Raw genomic sequence first — 20,849 nt, forward strand, 5'->3', positions numbered from 1 at the left:
TATAGGCAATTCCACTGCTCCAGCAATTCCACTCCTGGGTACATGCACAAAAGAATTGAAATCAGGGTCTCAAAGAGATATTTGCACAGCTATTATGTTCATAGCACGGTTATTCACCATAGCCCAGAGATGGGAGCAACTCAAGTGTCTATGTATATATGAATGAGTAAACAAAATAGGCTATATACATTCACTGGAATATTATTCAGCCTTAAAAAAGAGGGAAATCATGGAGTTCCTGCTGTGGCACAGGGGAAACAAATCCGGCTAGGAACCATGAGGTTGTGGGTTCGATCCCTGGCGTCGCTCAGTGGGTTAACAATCCAGCTTTGCCGTGAGCTGTGGTGTAGGTCGCAGATGCAGCTCAGATCCTGTGTTACTCTGGCTATGGTGTAGGCCGACAGCTATAGCTCCACTTCAACTCCTAGCCTGGGAACTGCCATATGCCTCAGGTTGGCCCTTAAAAAAAAAAAGAGGGAGAGGGCAGATTCAGACACATGGTGCCACATAGATGAATTCTGAAGACATTTGCTAATTGAAAAAAGCCAGTCACAAAAAGAAAAACAGTGTACAACCCACATATATGGGGCATCTAACGTAGTCAAATTCATAAAGATAGAAAGTAAAATGGTTGTTGACTGTGGCTGGGGGCAGGAAGAAAGGAGAGGTACCGTCTAATGGGTGCAGAGATTCAGGTGTTGCAAGAAAGAGTTCTGGAGACGGATGGTGGTGACGAATGCCCAATACAAGGAAAAGATACTTAATACCATTGAACCGTACATTTTAAAAATAACCAAGATGGCAAATTTTATGTTGTAGGTTTTACCAAGTTGTTTTTTTTTTTTTTAATCAAAAGCAAAACAGAACAAAACAACATAAACTCCACTGCCCTGAAAAGACAATGAGGAGTTTATACACCTTGGTTAAGTCACTGTGACGGAGTTTGAACAAGGTCCTCAAAGCGTGACCTTGGGTTACCACCATCAGTATCCCCGGGGGATTTGTTGGAAACGCAATTTTTTGGGCCCTCCTCCAGATCCAGTGAATCAGAAACTCTGGGGGTGGGCCCGGCACACCCTGTCTCCAGAAGCTCTGCAGGTGGCTCTGCCACTTGCTCAAGTCTAAGAACCATGGGAGTCAAGGAGAGGTTATCTCCCCACATTCCCTACTTTACCCCACATTCTCCAAGCCCAAGCAAGCCCTCGACCTGTACAGAAGAGCAAAGCACAGAAATCAACAAATGCTTAAGGAAACTTTCTCCTACGTGGGGTCTCCATAAAGCATAACGTCTTGGACGTAATAAGCTCCCACTCACTATCAATGCCAAGTTTTAAGAATGGAGGTGATGTTTTAAAAACTACGTTGAGGAAGATTAATCTGGTTACAACATCGGGTGCTGATGAAAGCTGTGACCAGGAAGGCCACTCAAAGAACCATGGCAGCAGCTCTGATGGGAGCTAACAGGGGGTTCCTCTGGGGAGAATACCGGGGGACTGGGGAGAGGAAATAGTGGCATAAAATTTGGAGGTGGTAGAAGAGACAAGGTCCAGACATGGGTTGGGGGGATTATAGGGTGGGCCTCAAAAATGACATCCCTCCTTCTCCAAGCAAATCACATGCTCCAGTCCGTGCTTTGATTCACTCTTTACTCTCCCTGGGGAAAGAGAGTGGGATTTCACAAGCTTCCTGTTATTTGACTCGAGGAGCATATAAGTGGAGAGACAGAAGGGAGGCACTCTTGGCTTGAAGAGCTCTCAGGGAAAAAAAACTAGCTGCAAAGAAAATATGGGTCCACATAGCTGGGGCTTGTTCCGGAACGTGATTCATCAAGTGGACGGTCTGCCCCTATCGAAACCTGACTTCCGAGGCTGGGAGATTTTCCAAGTGTTTCTTATCCTCACCCAAGCGGTATGCACACAGCACTGTCAGGTCACGGATTGGAGCCATGGAAGAAAAGTGGCAGGAAATTTCTGGACACTCTATGATATTATTTTTCAAAAGCAATGCCTTTTTATGAAAGAGCTTAGCCACAAACAAAATGTCCTTGCTGGACAAGAAGACAAAAAACATCCTGGTGATGTTAGAAATATTTTTTCTTTTTATTTCTTTATATATAGATATATAGATATTTTTTTACTGCACAGCATGTAACACATACATGTATACATTCTTTTTTCTCGCATTACGTGTTCCATCATAATTGGTTGCCAAGGCAGAAGGGGAGGGAGTGGGAGGGACTGGGAGCTTGGGTAAATAGAAACATTTTAAATGGAAAAATGTTATGTTCCAGAGCACTGTTCTTTAGCATTTATCAATACCTTAGTTGCTTCCTATGGAGATTCATTATTGCTTTTCTGCCCATTTAAGGAAAAAAAACTATCATCTGAACTAGTGGTTGTGTCTCTATCATTTATCCCCTAAGAATAAATTAGGAGGCAGAATTTTGACAAAACAAGACGGCTCTTGAGAAAGGCATTGGTCACTTGGCAGTTAAGGGGATGCCTGGTGCGTTGGTTTCCTGGGGCAGCTGAAACAAAGTGCCACAAACGGAGTGGCTTAAAACAACAGACGTGTGTTGTCTCAGAGTTCTGGAGGCTAGAAGTCGGAAATCAAGGTGTCAGCAGGGCCTTCCTCCTGCTGAAGGCTTGAGGGAAGATCTGTTCCAGGCGTTTCTCTTCCCTCCAGGTGGAGGCCATTCTTGAGCTCCTTGGCTCCCAGAAAGCTCACTCCAGTCTCTGCCTGTCGAGTCCCATGGCATTCTCCCTCTGTGTCTTCAAGTCCTCTTCCCCCGTGGGTCTGTCCCTGTGTTCCTCCTCTTCTCCAGGACACCAGTCGTTCTAGACGCGGGCCCACCCTGATGATTCATCGTAACTTGACTACACCTGCAAAGAGCCTACTTTCAAATAAGGTCACGTTCCACGTTCTGAGAGGATGTGAACACATCTCTTTGGGGGACACAGTCCAACCCATAACACCTGGTAGAAAGGAAGTGAAGGTACTTCTGCCTATTTCCTGTGAGGGTAAGTTCATTGTGAAACATTCATCAAATCTCAGAGTCTCCAGGTTTTGAGTCTTTCTGATTGTAAAGTGGGCAGAGCAGGGGAACTTGTGTTCATTTCTCTCTCTCCCTGAAGGCAAAAGGGGTTCCCTCAACAACCCCGTCTGTAATTAGTTCCCTGTTGGGGTGAAGACTCATTGATGACTAACGTGTATAGCTGGGACTTGGAGATCTCTCAAAGTAAATGTTGAATGTTCTTTTTTTTTTTTTTTTTTTGGTATGTCTAGATCCAACCTTGGACTCTGGAAAGACTGGCAGTCCAAAGGTTACGTATTTTACTATTCCTTCCATGTAAAGTTTCAATTTGATTATAATGTTAATTACAGGAACAAGCAACAGCTTGTCAAGTCTTTCTCCCCTCCCCTCCCTCTGACTCCACTTCTACCCCCTTTCCCAGTGGGAGAACCTGGGAGAGAGAGGAGAGGATTTCTCCTGGTTACAGTGGGTCGAGCCAATAATCCAGACTAATCTCCCTAGGAAAGATCAACATTAAAGAATATTTCTGCAGGCAAAAGAAGGCATTCAATGCTTTTCTGCAGAGTAATGACTTAAATTTAATACTACGTGCTAAGCCTCAGTATGGGCTGTTTCTCCACTCGTTAGTAGACTGAATTATGGTACCCTTGTTTTATGCATACTTAAATGAAGCCTAAAGTCAGTTGCAAAATATTCTTTTTAAAAAATTGTGGTAAAATACACATAACATAAAACTTAACCATTTCAACCACTTGTAAGTGTAAGTCCAGGGGCATGAAGGACATTCACGAGGTGGTGCAACTATCACCACCGTCCATCCGCAGAACTTTTTTCATCATCCCAGACTGCAATTCTGTACCCATTAAACATGAACTCCCTCTTCCTTCCTGCCCCAGCCCCCTGGAAACTACCTTTCTATTTTCTGTCTCAATGAATTTGATGACTCTAGGTACCTCACACAAGTGGGACTATATATGTAAGTGTTTACGTCTGGCTTATTTCACTTAGCATAATATCTGCAAGGTTCATCTATGTGGTAGCTTGTATCAGAATTCCCTTCCTCTTTAAAGCCAAATAATATTCCACCGTAAGAATATACTACATTTTGTTTATTCATTTACCCCTTGATGGCCACATGGGTTGCTTCTACCTTGTGGCTGTTGTGAATAGTGCAGCCATGAACATTGCTGGGCTGTGCTAGTCTTTTGAACTCTACTAACAAAATAGTTCCATGGGAGAAACTGAAAACATTGACTCTAAAGTGGCCCAGAAAGCCTGGGGGCTGATTTGCAAGGAAACATTACACAACATAAGTAGCTAATTTTTCTGAAACTTTTTTTTCCCTAGTTAGCATTACAATTACTCTTACATTCTTGTATTTTAATTGTTAAATGTTTCTCTAAAAACAAATAAATAGTAGCACTAATTCTTTAGGGGAAAAAAGAATATAATGTACATTAGCAAATGTAAAAAAGCAAAATACGTTTTAACAAAATTAGAACTAAGATCATGTCTAAACCAATGATAAAGGGATATTTTAAATTACATCGCACTTTATATAATTCAATATGGATACGTTTTAAAACTTGATAAAATGGGTAATTTCTGAGGGAAAAAAACAAGCAAGATTCTAAAACTGACCAAAAGTATCGGTGATTATGATTAAAAAAAAAAAAAAAGTAAAGGCATTGTCAAAGACTGTTATGTTTAAAAAAAAAAAAAAATGTATCCTAGCTCAGATACATTTTCAAACACTCAAAAGAACAAATATCACCCAGGCTAGATATAATGCTTCGAAGATGTAAACATGAAAAGCTACCCAATTTATTGACAAAAGCAGTATAATCCTACTAACAAAGCTCAAGAAAGATAGCAGACAAAAACAAAAACCAATCTTATAAATCCACTTACAAATTTTATTACTTTATTTTATTTTATTTTATTTTATTTTATTTTATTTTTGTCTTTTTAGGGCCGCACCCATGGCATATGGAGGTTCCCAGGCTACGGGTCAAATCAGAGCTACAGCTGCTGGCCTACGCCACAGCCACAGCAATGCAGGATCCAAGCCATGCCTCCGACCTACACCACAACTCATGGAAATGTTGGATCCTTAACCCATGGCCCACTGAGCAAAGCCAGGAATCAAACCTGCATCCTCATGGATGCTAGTTGGGTTTGTTACTGCTGAGCCTTGATGGGAATTCCACTTATAAATTTTAAAGAAAAAATCAACAATTTAAATTAACAGATATATTTTAAATATGTCTTTGCTAAATATAGTCAAATAAGATTTATCCAAGGGATGCACAGTAATTAAATATGAGGAAGCCTAAATATATCATATAACAAAAATTGGTCAAATTTTAAAATTACATAATAAAGAACTCCAAAAACTTTCTGATATTATTTAATACCCAACCTGATTTTTAGGAACTTTAGGAGTTCTAAAATGAGTTCCCTTGTGGTGCAGCAGGTTAAGGATCCACAGCTATCACTGCAGCTGCTCAGGTCACTGCTGTAGCATGGGTTCAATCCTTGGTCTGGGAACTTCCACATGACATAGGTCCTCTCCCCTCCCCCTAAAAATGTCCTAAAATATTTCTTTAACATGGTTTAAAAAATCCACTTTAAACTGAATCAATAATATCCTTAAAAATAAACACTAGAGGCAATGTCATTGAAGTCAGAAATCAACAGACCAAAAAAGGAAGGAAGAAGGAGGGTGAAGAGAGCTTACTCTTTAGCATTCTTGTTCTGGAAATTCTGGTCAAGATATTAAGAATGAAATATGGAGGAGTTCCCGTCGTGGCGCAGAGGTTAACGAATCCGACTAGGAACCATGAGGTTGAGGGTTCGGTGCCTGCCCTTGCTCAGTGGGTTAACGATCCGGCGTTGCCGTGAGCTGTGGTGTAGGTTGCAGACGCGGCTCGGATCCCGCGTTGCTGTGGCTCTGGCGTAGGCCGGTGGCTACAGCTCCGATTGGACCCCTAGCCTGGGAACCTCCATATGCCGCGGGAGCGGCCCAAAGAAATAGCAAAAAAAAAAAGCCAAAAAGCCAAAAAAAAAAAAGAATGAAACATGTTAATAGATCCTCTAGATCATCAAAATATGGGTGCTATATTTTCCAATTGAATTTTACCAATAATAAAACTAAGATTTTTGTTCTAACTCTCGAGTCTGTGTCTGAACTCCTAGCAGAGAAAGAGAGATGATTAATTACTACACTCAAATTCCAACACTAGGCTTTTTTTTTGGTCCAGTTTTAGTGAGATGTAATTGACATACAGCACTGTAGGAGTTTAAAGTGTGCAGCATAATGGCCTGACTTACACACATCATGAAATGATTATCACAATAGGTTCTGTGAACATCCATCATCTCACACAGACACAAAATTAAAGAAAGAGAAAACAAATTGTGTGTGTGTGATGAGAAACCGGCTTTGGGGTAGGAGGGTGTTCGTAAGGCAACAATTCAAAAAGTTCACCATTTTTCTCCATACTTGAGACTATTCTAAAAAATAATATATTTAATTTTTTATTAAGTGTGTAGCTGCATAGTCTTAGTGAAATTATTCAGTCCCTCTGTGCCTCTGTTTCCTCATCTGCAAAATGGGGGTGACCGGGCGTGCACATGGGGCTGCCCTGAGGACGGTGGGAGACCCGGAATCTGGATTTAGTGGAGCCATTATCATCTTCATCAGAGAACAGTGCTGGCTGCTGCTGGAATGTTGGGGGAGTAGCAACAGAGGGTCAGCTCAAACGTCTGGACTCCCTTCCTGGCTCAAAGTGCACACAGTACTGCACAGCTCTGAGTACCTGGCCCTGCACAAGCGGGTAGACAACAAGCAGAACTTTGACCTTCCTCAGCCACGTTGCTACTCTGCCCAGGTCAGGTGACCTGAAAAGGGACGGCAGGGGTGGGGTGGGGTGGGGTGGGGTGTTGGGACGCCCCTAAGAAATTAAAGGTCTCCAGACTGTCATTTCTTTAATGTCCACCTTGCAAGGGACGCTGCACAAAGTGAGGATATAAACAGAGACGGCTGTGAAAGGCAGCGCGCCCGACTCCAAGCCCAGGAAGGAGGGGAGATTCCTGTGGTCCTCGGTTTCCCTTATCTGCAAACCGGGGCAGGACACACTTAGAGCCACAAGGCTCTCAAAGGGATAGTGTTTTCCCACCGTCTCTTTCTCCTAAGTCCCTGAGCGGTTCTGACCTCGGGCTGGGATGCCAACTTCTGTCCGCTAGGGGGCGCCAGGGCCCGCGTTCCTAGAAAGGAAGGACCGCTCTCCCATCCCAGGGCTGGCGCATCAGGCCCCAAAGGGTCCCAGAACCCACTCAAGAGCAGACCCTCCCCGAGACGGGGGTTCCTGCGAGAGCTGTATCCACCCAAGTCTTCTGCTCGTTCCCCTTTTCCTTCACCTGCGCCTCCAAAATGCCACTGTGCTTCCTCTCCAAGGAGGCAAAGTGAGTCAAATGAAGGAGGACCCAGACGGGCAAGGGGCAGAGAAGGGAGGGGCAGCAACTGGCCTTCCGCTCCAACTCACTCGTGACCCTTCCTACACTTGGGCTTGGGGCTGGAGCGACACGGGGCACCTGGCTCACTGACAGCCTGCCATGTGCGCGGGTGGGAGCTGGGGCAACGGGCCTGGGTCACAGCGGGTTGATCTCGTGCAGGTAGCGGGCCAGGACCGAGTCCCACGTGTCCTTGAGGACCTTATGGAGGGTTTGCGGTGTCTGTGGCTCACACGCAGTGGCTAAAGAGGAGGCAGGAGCCGGGCCCTTCCCGCCGCGGTCAACGCGGTCCACACAGCCGGCATACAGCTCCGTGTACCCGTCCAGGGTGAACTTTCCCGCTGCCTCAGCATCCTGCTTCCGGGGCCTGGGCAGAGGTGGGGCAGTCAGAGCCACAGCTCATGAGGCAGGGGGGAGATCCTCCCTCCTGGGACCAAGACCAGCTCTGGAGACCCTGTTCCTGATACGGGTAAAGTCAGGGCTGCAGGGACCACCAGCCAGGTCCCTGCAGGCTGCTGCCTTCTTTTGCCTTTCTCCAGTGGGCGTTTTTATTATTCTTGTTATACACAAGACATGGAGACTTGGAGAGAGGTTAAGCAGCATGTGTGAACCTGCTCGGATTTGTCTCCAAGCCGGGCCACCGTGTTCGCACCTGCCGGGCACCTGTGAGGTGAACAGCACCTTGCTGAAGGTGCTCAGGCCATAACTTCCTGTCCCACAGGGTGGCTGCAATGGCTGCATGATTTACAGCAATAATAATAATGGTGCAAAGCAGGCTTCCAATCAGAAAAAAATTATTCTGACACGTGTTAAAAACAACAGGTAAGAGTTTATTCAAAGGACCACTGCCATGGGCTAAGTGGGGATTCAAGGCAAGGAGCAGGCTGGGGTCAGTGGGTGGAAAATGACTAAGAGGAAGCATTGAGGGGGGCGGGGCATTCTGGCTAGACAAAAATCGGACTTCTTACAAAAGCCGGCCAGAGTGACAAAATGCCCCGGGGGGTGAATTTGATCAGATAGCAAGGAGGGAGGATACCGAGGGCAGAGCCCACGGTCTGGACCAAGTTGAGAAGTGGGCTCAGAGGAGCCTGACTCAAGTTTAACCAAGGAGGGAGTCTTGGCCAGTAAGGGAGTCCTTTGTGTCACGTCCTCATCAGCGGGTGACATTGTCCTCATAGGGGACACTCACGGAGTGGCCTACACTTGTTGAATGGATGAGTGAGTTTCCAGAGGGTCAAGTAGAAACTTCAGAAGGTAACTGGGCGGGTGCCATCTTGCTCTTGATCAAGATGCTACCCCGTAGGTGACGAACCCTGGCAGCAAGGGGCTGAGGCCACCTCTGAGGGCAGGGCCTGCAGGGAGCTGGAGCAGGTTACCGTGGAGCCGGTCTTCCATCTTCCACTTCTGGACCACGCTGTGGGCGCACCTCTCACCAGAGCAGCGGGACCAGGAAGCACTTTTTACAGCTAAGAGTCGGACGTTAAAACAAGAGCAGAAAACGTGATAAAATGCATTAGAGAGAAATGAACAACAGCGCTATATCCAAACAGCATGTACAAAATCAGAACACAGTTTAACAAGATATGACTAAGATAGCATCTTCAGCGCTTCCTATAGGGTAGGCTGCCTGCCTCCAGAGCTCCAGGGTCTCCAGAGCTGGCCTTGGTCCCCAGACGGAGGGTCTCCCCCCTGCCCCATGAGCTGCGGGCTCTGACTGCCCCACCTCTGCCCCCAGAACCTGGAAGCAGGATGCTGAGGCAGCGGGAAAGTTCATCCTGGACTCGTACATGGGGCTGTATGCTGGCTGTGTGGACGCCCCCGGCCGGAGCAGGCATCTGTTGAGAAGGCATCATGGCCCAGTGTCTTCCTCTACCCAGTTCTGCTTCTCTCCTGCCCTCGTGCAGGGTAGACCCCAGGAGCTGTCCGATAAAGGGAGGCCTGTATGAAAATCTCCATCTCAGAGTCTGTGGCAGCTCCCTCCTGGGAGCTTACACCCTCGTGGGAGAGCCAGCAAGCAAAGCAGTCAAAGACTTCCGAAGGTCATTAGTTCGGGAGGAACAGAAAACAGAAAAAATTGATAAGCAATAATGAGACAGACTTGGGAGACCCCTGAGGAGCCGACTTTGGGACTAAGACAAAAAGCACTGAAGTCAAAGGTCGGGATTAGCAGGTGTTTGCTCAACAGGAGGAAGGCCACTGAGCTGGATGCGGGGACGGTGGCTGAGTGTGGGAGCAGAGCGTTAGAAAGCACCCCTTCCGTAGGAGACCATACAGGCTTTATGGGAGTTTGGGGTTTATCCTAAGAGAATGGAAAAAACTGGAGGGATTTAAGGGCTCAAGAGACCTGATCTAACTTAGGTCATAAAAAGATGATTCTTGCTGCTGGGTGGAAAAGTAGATCAGAGAGAGGTAAGAAGCGAAGCGGAAAGACTACTCGAGGGAGTTCTGCCTTAATCCAGGCCACTGTTTCTCAAGATGCAAGCTGCAGCCCATTCATGGGTCATGAAATCAATTCACTGGTTGTAAATATTTTTCAATGAAATATCCTAGGCTAGACTTTTGACATAAAATGTAATTGAAAATTGAGTGTGTGGCATTCTCTAAGAGTAAATGTGGCTTCATGATGCTCGATAAAGTTTAAAATATTTTTTATATGTGTTTACAAGGTTAAAAGCAAAGTTACTGTAGAGCTTGGTCAAAGATTTTTTTTTGTTTTGTTTTTTTGGGGAGGTGTTTTTTGTTTGTTGTTGTTTTTGCTTTTTAAGACCACACCCACAGCATACGGAGGTTCCCAGGCTAGAGGTTGAATCAGAGCTATAGCTGCTGGTCTACGCCACAGCCACAGCAACGTGGGATCCAAGCCTCATCTGTGACCTACACCACAGCTCATAGCAACACCAGCTCCCTGACCCACTGAGCGAGGCCAGGGATCGAACCCTCATGAATACTAGTCAGATTCATTTCTGCTTCGCCACGACAGGGAGTCCTTGGTCAAAGTTTTATTTTTTTTATTTTTTTATTTTTTTGTCTTTTTGCTATTTCTTTGGGCCGCTCCCACGGCATACGGAGGTTCCCAGGCTAGGGGTCGAATCGGAGCTGTAGCCACCGGCCTACACCACAGCCACAGCAATGCAGGATCCAAGCCGCGTCTGCAAACTACACCACAGTTCATGGCAACGCCGGATCCTTAACCCACTGAGCAAGGGCAGGGACTGAACCCGCAACCTCATTGTTCCTAGTCAGATTCGTTAACCACTGCGCCACGACGGGAACTCCTGGTCAAAGTTTTAAAGCCACAGTTATCGCTGATTTATATTTGTGGGTTGGCTTGATTAGCTGAGACCGGAAGATGACTTAAGAAGGAGCTAAGAGTAGGACCAAGGACTAAAGCAGTGTGATGTCCCAGAGCGGTCGGTGGGGCCGGGGACACTTGTGAGAAGCAGTGGGAAAAACGGCCCATGATGGAGTGTTACAAAGACCCGTGTAAAGGCCAGAGTGAGGACGGGTTGGTCTGGGAGGCAGAGAGCAGCTGAGGAAGTGGCTGCCTTTGGTAGTTTGGGCTTTGGGGCCCCCTCGACCTCAGCAGAGACAATAAGGCTCTGCTTTCGCTTGATAAGAAGTTGGGGGCCGGGGAGTAGCAGCCTCGACCAGTAGGCGGCAGACAAGCCCTTGGGGCGGGGCGGTGGGGGGGTGCTGGAAGGGTTAGGCCTCTGGTGCAAGATCCTCAAAATGCCTCAGCACTTCCTCTCCTGGGGGTCAAGTTCCAGGAATATTGAGGAATAATGATGTCAGAGCCTGAAAGGCACCAGAGCCGTGTTGAGGAGAACATTCAAGATTGAACTGGAGAGGGAGCTCCCGTTGTGGCTTAGCGGTAATGGACTAATATCCAGGAGGACATGGGTTCGATCCCTGGGGCTAAGGGCATCATTTCACATATCTGTTCCGCAATCTCCTCTTCAATCCAAACTTCCTCTAGACACTTGAGTTGGGGAAAGCTTGGATTCTGCATCCTCTTTTCTGACCAGTTAAATTCCCCCTCCCACCCCCGCCACCCCTAGCAGAGGGATGCTGAAGGTTTAACCCCAGTGCCTCAGGGTATGACCTTATTTTGAAACAGGGTCATTGCAGATGTAATTCAGTAAATGAAGAGGAAGTCAGACTGGAGGAGGTTTGGCCCGAATCCATTAGGCCCGTGTCCTTATAAAAGACAGATAGAGACACACAGATGCAGGGGGAGACAGAGCTTTGAGCAGGGTGTCTATATGCCAGGGAGAGTCACACCGGAAACTAGAAGAGACAGGAAGGACTCTGCCCTACACATTTCAGAGGCTCTGCCCACACCTTGATTTCAGATGTGTTGCCTCCAGAAGTGTGAGACCAGACATGTCTGTTAGTTTCAGCAGCTGAGTTTGTGGTACTTTGTTACAGCAGCTCTAGGAAACCAATTGCACCAAGCATCTCCTGAAATGCCAGACAACCAACATCTTTCAGAAAGGAATATACTGCTCCAGGGTCACAGTTTACAGAAGGTGTTTGAAGGCCTAAGACCGCCATGGTTTGAGACACACTAACTTAGAATATTCCTTCAAAGACACCAGGAGTACTGTGTGGCTCAGCTGTAACGAACCCAACTAGTATCCATGAGGATGCGAGTTCGATCCCTGGCCTCCCTCAGTGGGTTAAGGATCCGGCCTTGCTGTGGCTGTGGTGTAGGCCAACAGCTGTAGCTCCGATTCGACCCCTAGCCTGGGAACGTCCATATGCCTCAGGTGCAGCCTTAAAAAGAAAAAAAAAAGACAAGGAAAAAGATACCATTAGATATAAAGATAAAATTATGCCCTCATCCCAATCTTTATTTTCTTTCCCATCTGGATCCTTCCTTTGGTGTATCATGTATTTCATCCCACATTCAGGTGGCCAACCAGGAAGGAAGGGGTTAAGCCCTTGGATTGCGTTTCAGAGAAAACCCCAGAAAGCTCAGAAATTTGGATTCACAGTAGCAGCCCAAGCTTCCCCACCCTCCCAAGGTTCATGTGGCAGTAATGACTTCTTCCCTTGTCCCCGGTGGCCTGCCAGCAAGGCTGCCCACCCCATCTGCCTGTTGGCAGAAGAGGACTCACAGGAGAAGGCCCTCGGTGGATACTATTTGTGTTTTCACCTCACACCCTGAATCTGGGTGGGAAGAAGGTCACGGGAGAGGACTTGTCTCTTTTCTAGAAGGCGTGTCCCTGTGAATGACACCAGATTGAGAACCAGAAGCTGTAACCCTCCATCCCAGTGGAATAAAATTAAATCTTTCAGCAAGACAGATAGAATTGAATGGTCTTTTAACTAAGATGCTTCCGGCCCATCCTTCCATCTGTTTAATAGAGCATCAACATCAATTACCACTGCTCTGCAGTCAAACAAGGCATAGCAGAAGGATGCCAAGCGCGGGATGGCCCCAGGAGAGGAGGAGAGTATTGTTGAGCAGAAGTGCAGGACCAGAGGCTCTCAGGAGGGATGGCGGGGCTGCCTTGCCCAAACAAATCCATTTCCTCACTCGGATTTGAGATGGAGTTGGGATGATGTGAACTTATTTTCTTTGTGTCTCCTTTGGGGGTGTGGAGGTGTTACCATGGAAATCAAGATGCTAGTCAGAAAGCTAAATCTCACTAGTGATAGGGAAAGGTGCATTTTAGGGTCAAAAGCCCTGGCAGGAAAACATCAAAAATACAAAACAAAACAAAACAAAACAAAATAGGAAAACCACCACTGGCAGGAAGGAATGTGAAGGGGACTTCAAGGAGGGGCATATAGCCCAAAGTAACCACAAATTGAGACTCCGTAATGCCCTCTTCTTGCTCACACTGAAGTGACAGTTTTCCTAAGGCAGAATTACAGGTAAAGTTAATAAGCGTGGTTCTGCAAGACATAACAGAGCTTCCTGCGGTATTGTAATTAGGCAGGCAGCCTGCCAGCAGCTCACAGCAAAGGCAGAGCTTAATTTGGGATTTAGGCAGCACAAATTGCTTAAGGAAGTGTGGAGCTCCTGAAGGATTTTTCTGATTCCCCAGTGATTTTTCAGCCTATCTGTACTCATGGGAAAGAAAGAAAATCTTGCTGGAAAATCTTATCCTGGGTTCCTCATTTCCACATCCGAGAATGACTCAGTGGGAGGGGAAAGGGGCCAGCCCACTTCCCCACCAGCCAGAGTCACAGAACCCCGGGGATCCCCCAGCTAATCGCAGCCTCTCACTTTCCTATTGACAAATGCCCCACATGGTTTCACCAGGCATTACCTGCAAATCTAAAACATTTACCAGATGTCCTGAGTCTTCTCTCCACCCCGCCTGGCATTATAGTCCTGCTCAACCGTTTGACAGAGTGTTTGACCTTGGACAAGTCACCCAAGGTCTCCAATCCTCTTTGTCTTAACTATATAATGAGCACTGCAAATCTTTTTCTTTCTCTGCCTGACAGGTAGTTGTGAACTCAAATGAAATACGTGAAGAAAGTGCTCCTAATTGACAGACATAGTTACACAAGGAAGATATTATAGGACTTTCCCTCTGTGGGCGGGATGTCCCTCTGCCCAGCAAGAATGGCCCCAGGGCTCCTGAGTCCTGGCCAGGAAGGTCTTCACAAAATACACCAAACCTTCAGCCTCTGAAGAAGCATTTTAAGTACTTAATGTGCGGAGTTTGACATAGGTTAGGAATATCAGACTACCGGGACAGCAGACACACCAGGACAAGTTCCAGCAGATTTATTGTCAAACCTTCTGAAACAAAACAGGTGCTGCCTCTCCTTTCCCACGTCCTTCAAGCTCTGATGGCTCCAGTGAGTCCTGACCATCATCAGTGCTTGGCAAAGGGTGAAAGAAAACAAGCCAGGGTACGTAAGAAAGAACATCTCCTGCACCACGGTTCCCCCTGCTTATCCTTTTAGCCAGACTTACAGTTTAACCTGAAACAGAAGAGCAAGGACAGTTACTATAAGATATTAACTACCTTCCTGATAGTTCAGTTTCCTTTTTGTAGACTAGTTCTAATAGCAGTTTCCTTTTTTTTAAATTTAATGATTTTTATTTTTTTTTCTAGTTTCCATTTCCAAAACATGCTGTGAAATAATAGGAAGCATTATTGTGTCATCTTTTAGTCCCATGCCCGAGTCTAAGATTCAATATACTTTAAAAAGGGATGAGGGAGTTCCCGTCGTGGCGCAGTGGTTAACGAATCCAACTAGGAACCATGAGGTTGCGGGTTCGGTCCCTGCCCTTGCTCAGTGGGTTAACGATCCGGCGTTGCCGTGAGCTGTGGTGTAGGCTGCAGACGCGGCTCAGATCCTGCGTTGCTGTGGATCTGGCGTAGGCCGGTGGCTACAGCTCCGATTCGACCCCTAGCATGGGAACCTCCATATGCCACGGGAGCAGCCCAAGAAATAGCAAAAAAGACAAAAAAATAAATAAATAAATAAAAAGGGATGGGGTGGTGGTGCAATGTCATCTACCAAAATGCCCACCATAATAGGCGCTCGATAATATTTACTGAAAGAATAAATGAATGGAGAATATTCACAACTTTAAAAATATTTAGTATTACCTATAGAAAAATGATTTGAAATGAATTAAAGACTTAAATGTAAGCCTGGACACTATAAAACTCCTAGAGGAAAACAGAGAACAGTTTTTGACATAAATCATGGCAATATTTTTTTGGATCTCTCTCCTAAAGCAAAAGAAAGAAAAGCAAAAATAAGCAAATGGGACAAAATTAAACTCAAAAGTGTTTACACAGCAAAGGAAACCATTGACAAAATGAATAGACAACCTACTGAATCGGACAAAGTATTTGCAAATGACATGATCAGTAAGGGGTTAATATCCAACATACAGAAACAGCTTATACAACTCAACATCAACGAACAAACAACCCAATTAAAAAATGAGCAGAAGAACTGAATATAGGAATTCCCGTCATGGAGCAGTGGAACCATGGATTAGGAACCACAAGGTTGTGGGTTTGGTCCCTGGCCTCTCTCTGTGGGCTAAGAGTCTGGCATTGCCGTGAGCTGTGGTGTAGGTGGGCAGCTGTGGTGACAATTAGACCCCTAGCCTGGGAACCTCCATATGCTGTGGGTGCAGCCCTAAAAAGCCAAACAAACAAACAAACAAAAAACAAACAAAAAAAAACAAAAAACTGAGCATACATTTTCTAAAGAGGAAACAGATGGCCAACAGGCACATGAAAAGATGCTCAACATTGATAATCATCAGGGAAATGCCAATCAAAACCACAATGAGATATCACCTCACACCTGTCAGAATAGCCACTATCATCAAAATAATACAAATAGCAAATGTTGGTGAGGATATGGAGAAAAGAGGACCCTTGTGCACTGTTGGTGGGAATGTCTGTTGGTGGAACCATTGTGGAAACCAGTATGGAACTTTCTCAAGAAACTAACTAACCATTGTGGAACCCAGTATGGAACTTTCTCAAGAAACTTTCTCAAGAAACTAACTAACTTTCTCAGAACTACCATATGACCTCATAATTCTACTCCTGGGTATATATCCAAAAGAAACAAAAAACACTAACTCAAAAAGACACACTCATCCCAAGGCTCGTTGCGGTATTACTTACAACTGCCAAGATACGGAAGCAACCTAAATGTCCAAATGTCAATCCACAGATGAATGGATTAAAAAGATGTGATATATACGCAATAGAATACCATTCAGATAAGAGAGAATGAAAATTTGCCATTTGTGGTAATACGGATGGATTTAGAAGGCATTATGCTAAAAAAAAATAAGTCAAACAGAGAAAGACAAATACTGTATAATATCACTTATATATGGAATCTAAAAATTACAACAAATTAGTGAATATAACAAAAAAGAAGCACACGCACAGATATAGAGAACAAGCTAGTGGTTGCCAGTGAGATGACTGGGGCGGAGAGGGGGGAACAATATAGGGGTAGGGGATTAAGAGCTAGAAGCTACTAAGTACGAAAGAAGGGGCAAGGATACATTGTACAACAGAGAATATAGCCAATATTCCATACTAACTATAAATGACGTATAACTTTTAAAAATCATGAATCACTGTATCGCATACCTATAACTTACGTTTTGTCCACCAACTATACTTCCATTTTAAAAAATCAGCGAGAAAAAACTACTTAGTAATGAAACCATTTTTCTTTTCAAATTTTCCTTGAAACTCCTGTAACTTGCACAGCTGATTCAGCTCCTTTCATTTCCGTGCAGAGATCCCAGGACCCCTCCCAGGAGTTCAAGAACAGGTAGAAAACCACAGCTATTGAACTTTATAGATTCATTATTATTTTTATTCTTATAGCTTGGTCTATATTTAGCTGTTAGTGGACCCGATTGTCAGAAAAACCAAAAAGCAAAGGACCCTATCATCTGCCCAGTTTTACCAGGATTTTCAATACGGTATTGATCTAAAGAAGAAACAATCCTATTTTTTTCCAAATACAGCCTGGATGCATGAGTACAGTTTCTTAAAATGGATGAAAATATTTCTTTTTTTTTTTTTTTTATCTTTTGTCTTTTGAGGGCTGCACTCACGGCATATGGAGGTTTCCAGGCTAGGGGTTGAATCGGAATTGCACCTGTCAGCCTACACCACAGCTCACGGCAACGCTGGATCCGTAACCCACTGAGCAAGGCCAGGGATCGAACCCACAACTCATGGTTCCTAGTTGGATTCGTTTCCACTGCGCCACAACAGGAACTCTGAAAATATTTATGTATTTTGTATAAAATATTTATGTCTGGGTAGGAAGCTGAAATACATTCTCATGCTATTTACTATAAGGAGGAGTTATGCAATAAAAAACATTTTCTTTTTCTGGAAGGGAACTTCGGGAGCCTCTTATCCATGTCTCAGTCAAAGGCACAACAGTTCATACCCTGGATATTTAAAGAAATTCCAAATTCCACTACAGACTAGGATTTCTTCACAGAGATGTTAATTCAGTGGAAAAGAGCAAAATAATCTTTTTGGAGTCTTCCAGATGGCTTTTGCAAATGAAGTAATAAATAGAGAACAAATAAGCTCAGTAGAAGTGGAGATGCTGGCAGTCAGCCAGGCACACTTGCTAGCTAAGAGATTTCTTCCTACACACCAGCTTTAAAGCACCCCTGATTCTTCATCTCAGCCAATCTAAGTCACTACATATCATGGACTTTCCAGAGCACTTTCAAATCATTTAAACTGTGGATGTTATATCTGAGATAATGATCCACTGTAATTAAAAAAAAAAAATCAGAAGTTCCTGTTGTGGCTCAGCAGGTTAAGACTCCAACTACTATCCATGAGGATGTGGGTTCGATCCACGGCCTCACTCAGTGGGTTAAGGATCCGGTGTTGCCGTGAGCTTCAGTGTAGGTCAAAGATGTGGCTCGGAGCTGGTGTTGCTGTGGCTGTGGTGTTGGCCAGCAGACGTAGCTCTGATTCAACCCCTGGCCCAGGAAGTTCCATATGCTTCAGGTACAACCCTAAAAAGAAAAAAAAAAAATCACCTGAGACCCTCTATTCAAGGATAGTAATTCCCTTCTCATCTCATCATAAGACATCATCAGTAACCATCTATTGGGCCATTCCAACAGTTTCTAATTCTAGAGCAAGGAAAATGTCCTTCTCAAGAATGTGGTTCCAGAGTCCCAGCAACTTCTTTAAAGGTCAATGTCACAAAATTCTGCTCTTGAGGCCACAGCAGTTTCTTGGTATTCCATCAGTGTTTGCTTTCTTATACTCTGCCTCAATGGAAAATTGAAAAATGTATAATTAAGTGAATAAAAATAAAACATGCAAAATACACCATAGATATAGGTGTTTTGTTTTAGAAATTAGAAAGATGGGGGAGTTTCCGTCACGGTGCAGTGGAAACAACCTCAATGAGTATCCATGAGGATGCGGGTTGGTCCCTGGCCTTAACTCAGTGAGTTAAGGATCCAGCGTTGCTGTGAGGTGTGGTGTAGGTCGAAGATTTGGCTTGGATTTGGTGTTGCTGTGGCTGTGGTGTAGGCTGGCAGCTATAGCTCCAATTGGACCCCTAGCCTGGGAACTTCCATATGCCACAGGTGTGGCCCTAAAAAGAAAAAAAAAAAAAAAAAAAGAAGAAGAAGAAGAAAGAAAGAAAAAAATGGAAAAGAGAGAATATAAATGAAAGTCTTCTATCACTTTCCAAGGATTTGAGGTGAACTCTGACATAGAATAAGAAAATACCACCATAACTGGAGTAGGAATTACATGCAAGCTAATAAAATCCTCCAAGAGCCCCGGCGTCTCCAGGAATATAAATGCATTCCTTTATCTGGGATAATTCAGGATCTCTCTCTTATTGAACTTTGTAAATGAAAAATTTAATTAATCATTCTTATTTATTTGTTTGTCTCACATGCTTTACTAAAAGAATTTGAGACAACTTGCAGAACAAGTTAAGTAAAAGAAATAACAAGATTTTAAACATAGGGAGAAAAAAAGACCAGGTTGTCCCTAAAGTAATATATACTTGCAATTCTGAGAAGAGGGCAACTTGGTACCCCTTGATAAAAATACCGGATTGTGAGTTTTCTTATCTGCTAAAGCAAGTAGAAAAAACCTACAAAATATACAAATACATGTCTAGCTAGAGGTAGGGTTTTACAGATTCATCGCATTTTTGAAAATAGGTAAAAGATGTGTGTGACACAAATTTCAAAAGGACAAAGGGTCAAGTGAAGATTGTCCCCTCCCCAAAGACAACTGCAGGCAATCAGCTCTGCCTAGTGTTCCAGAGGTATTCTAGGATTCTAGGAGCACGTGAATATGAAGTCTCTTCCCCCCCCTTTCCCCCCCCCCGCCACCGCCTTCTTTCCTCTATTTTATTTTGGTAGCATTTGCAGCAACCGATTCCCAGTTAATATGCAGATTTCACACCCCCAGCCCTGCCTTCCATGGATCTGGGTCTAGGGTCCAGGGGTTTCCCACCATGCATGCAGGGAGGGGGCAGGATAGATGCAGGACCACTGATCCAGGCTTTGGTCTGCCCAGGTCACCTCTGAGCTGTCCCTCGCCTTACTCGCAGGGGACCACATGGTCTGCCGGGCTCAGTGGCTCTTTCTGCTGCTCTTCGTCTCACTGTGAGGCTGTTCAAGCCCCACCTGCCAGGGTGTCCCACCGCATCCCCTCACTCCTACCTCTGGGTTCTGCAGGGATATTGATCCCTCTAGGCAGAAGCCTCAATACCCATCACCGCTTCCCTCATTGCTTGCTTCCGTCCTGGGCCCCAGGGAATTCTGTTCTAGTTTGGCGGAAGGAGACTTGCTTTGTCACAGATTTCTCTAAGCATTTTGTCTGAGCTCAGAGTCTCTTGCATTCCCTGACATTTTTATGGAAATCAAAGCCAGGAAGAAACTTGCCTGTTATTGTTTGCTTTCTTCCTTATCACAATCCTCTCCTGAAGGATGAGAAGAGATGGGCTAGTCATTTGAAAGAAGGCAGGGGCACATGGCATATTATCCATTCCCTCCCCAGTTTGGTCCTCAGAGCCTCATCCTCCAGCTCCTACCCACCTCCCCAGCCTGTACCACCTGCCCCTCCCTGCACTGCAGCCAGCTTGTCTTCCCACAGTCCTTTGTATTCACTGGGTCTTTCAGACCACAGGGCCTTTGCACATGCTCTTTATTCTATTTGTAAGACTCTTAACCTCTTCTCTAATAACTAATCCCTTTCAGTGCAAGGATCACTTCCTCAGGAGCCTTTCTGTGCCTATTTTTCACCTTTTAAAGTAATTCATGACACAGTGTAGCCCTCCTGGTAGCCATTGTCCTGGATGCTTAATAGTCACGTACCTACCTCCTCCTCTGGGCTGTAAGCTCCATAAGGCCTGAGCTGATCTGGCTTTGGTATCACTCTTGCCTAGCACAGAATCTAGCACTCAAATAAATGCTGAACTGAATGAATGAATAAACAAATCCAGGAAGGAACTCAGAAAATAAAATCAATAAATAAATACTGAATGAATGAATAAATGGATGGGTTATACTGCCTACAGACTCTCTTTTTTCTGTGAACCCATGTGATTAGCTTTTATATCTATCATCTATCAAACGTGTATATATATATATATGTCCTACTAAATGGTAACATAACTTTCTACATCACATTTCTTTTAAACTTTCCTTCTTAACTACTTTTAAGTGGTTGCACTGGGGGGCCCTCTTGCCAAATTTTGGCATTACCATTACAGTCATTCATGGGTGCTACCATTAGCTAACCCCTTTTGAAACCGAAACACC

The sequence above is a fragment of the Sus scrofa genome, chromosome 1 (assembly GCF_000003025.6).
Source record: "Sus scrofa isolate TJ Tabasco breed Duroc chromosome 1, Sscrofa11.1, whole genome shotgun sequence".
Lineage (NCBI taxonomy): Eukaryota > Metazoa > Chordata > Mammalia > Artiodactyla > Suidae > Sus > Sus scrofa.